Source organism: Nansenia antarctica (genome assembly GCF_963989245.1).
Source record: "Nansenia antarctica genome assembly, chromosome: 11".
Classification (NCBI taxonomy): Eukaryota; Metazoa; Chordata; class Actinopteri; order Argentiniformes; family Microstomatidae; genus Nansenia; species Nansenia antarctica.
In genome coordinates, this window is record NC_137681.1 from 7,542,159 (window position 1) to 7,544,606 (window position 2,448).

Consider the following 2,448-nt stretch of genomic DNA (forward strand, 5'->3'; position numbering starts at 1 on the left):
CACAACCGTGAAAGAAAACGCAAACCAAAATGGCAGCTAGTGCACACGGAAGCTGTGAGGTAATGCATTTAGAGAGGGTTTGTAAAGAAGGTTTGTTCACTTAAAAGATGGATTGATAAAAATCCAGTCTGAGCAGCATCAGGTGGATTTGACACACAGATGATTCAGAGGTGGCGGCGGGGAGACTGATTCATAACAATGCAGGTAGACTTAGCGCGGTATGATGTGAAACACAGGGAAGTAGAATGACTACAGAGATGTTTATGTCCATCCTTGAAACATCACAGAATCACAGAAATCAAGTACTATTTTGCGGAAAAAAGGTCAGGGGATGCACTTGCTCAATTGTTTTCATTGTGATTGGGCGACCCACTCTTTGATGCAACACACATCTTCAGCCGGGCATCCCAACCTCCATTTCCATAAGAGGGCCATAGAAAGTGTGCACTTGTGAGTGAGGGAGCTAAGGGCTGCCTGAGAGCACTCATTAGCATACTGTTGTGTTCCCTCTCAAAAAAAAGGGGGGAAAGGCAAATGAAAATAAAGGAAATGATATAATAAAAGGACCCTGGGTGGAGACAATGAAGCTGTTCTCTTTGTTTTTCTTGTCAGCAGTTCACCTGTGGAAAGGACAAGAGACAAGGACTAATGGCTGGCGAAGATGGAGAGGAAAGATGAAGGCGGAGAGATTGAGAGATAAAGGATCAGCCCTATGTAGGTCATGGGAGAGATGGATAGCGGTGTACGGAAAGATGGAGAAGATTAGCAAAGGTGAGGATGGGTCAAATAAAAAAGATGTGGAAAAAAAACCGGAGAGAAGGAGAGGAAGACGGAGAGCGTTCGGTATGAGGGCGGAAGTGATAATGATATCGGAAGTTGAACGGAAAGAAAGATTCATTCAAGAGAAATTAAACGGGGATAAAGTGGAATGATACAAGGACACATGACCGTGGAAGGAAAATGCGAGATAGAGTAAAGTAGGATATAGAGGGAGAGAGAGAGGTAGATGGAGAGATACACAGGAGGGAGAGAGAGAGAGGGAGAAAGGGAGAGAGCAAGAGAGAGAGAGAGGGGGGGGGGCACAGCAGGGAGCGTGGAGAGGCTAGGGGCTGGCTCCAGGCAGAGGAGAGGGCATGGGAGGATCTGGAGCCCAGATCAACAATAGCACACACTCGATAAACCCCCACAGACGGCAGGAAAACCTGATACAGCTCAACACATGTGAGCATTCATTTACAAATGTTTACATCCTTTAAGGACAGAAAAAGACTCATCAATGCTGTTCGATACACTGTATGCAACAACACGCCCAACTGGTGATGTGATAACACGCCACATCACTGGTGTCCCCCAGGGCTCGGTCCTTGGACCCTTATTGTTCTCTCTCTGTACCAAATCTTGGCTTCTGTAATTTCCTCACATGGTTTCTCTAACCACTCCTATGCTGATGACACTCAACGTTTTGGATTTCTTCCCCCCCCCCCCCCCCCCCCCCTCTTGACACGTAGGTGGTGACACGTGTCATGCAGACATCTCTGCCTGGATGTCTGCTCACTACCTCAAGCTCACTGTTGACAAGACAGAGCTGCTCTTCCATCCTGGGAAAGCCGCCTGCCATCTCCTAGACTTCACCTCCATCACGGTGAAGAACACCACTGCGTTCCCCTCCCAGACAACACAGAATCTTGGGGTGATCCTGGACAACCAACTGTTCTGTGCGGCTAACATCCATCACAGCGATGGTCCTGTTACTGTAGATTCTTCCTCTACAACATTGGAAGGATGTTCTCCTCACGAGAGGAGCAACGCACCTCCTGGTCCAGCACCTGCCTCTACCTCCTGGTCCAGCACCTGCCTCTACCTCCTGGTCCAGCACATGCCTCTACCTCCTGGTCCAGCACATGCCTCTACCTCCTGGTCCAGCACCTGCCTCTACCTCCTGGTCCAGCACATGCCTCTACCTCCTAGACGACTGCAACTTACTTCTGGCAGGCTCCTTGTAATACAATATACATTTTCATACAATTTTCTCCATGTCAGTGACATTATTGACAGACAGGTGGGGGAATGATGGTCGCATGGATTAAAGTGCATTTCAATAACAGACTTTGAAAAAGTGTCCTTCTGCGAAGTCTATGGAGTTTTCAATGGGATAGCCTCGGAAAAGCGCTATATAAATATAATTAATTATTATAATGATTATAATAATAATAATTATTATTATTATAATGGAATAGTAGCATCAGGACACGCCCTTTCTCAATTTAACTCCTTGATGAAACCAACAGGTTTCAAATATATATAGTTTGTAACCCCCATCTCTTCTGTTTAGGATAACATCGGTCCAATATCCACCCAATATTCAATCTAACTTCCTCAGCATGCTATTTGTTTATACATCATGGTAGAGGTTGGTAGTAACAGCAAAGAAATTTGATGAAGCTAAAT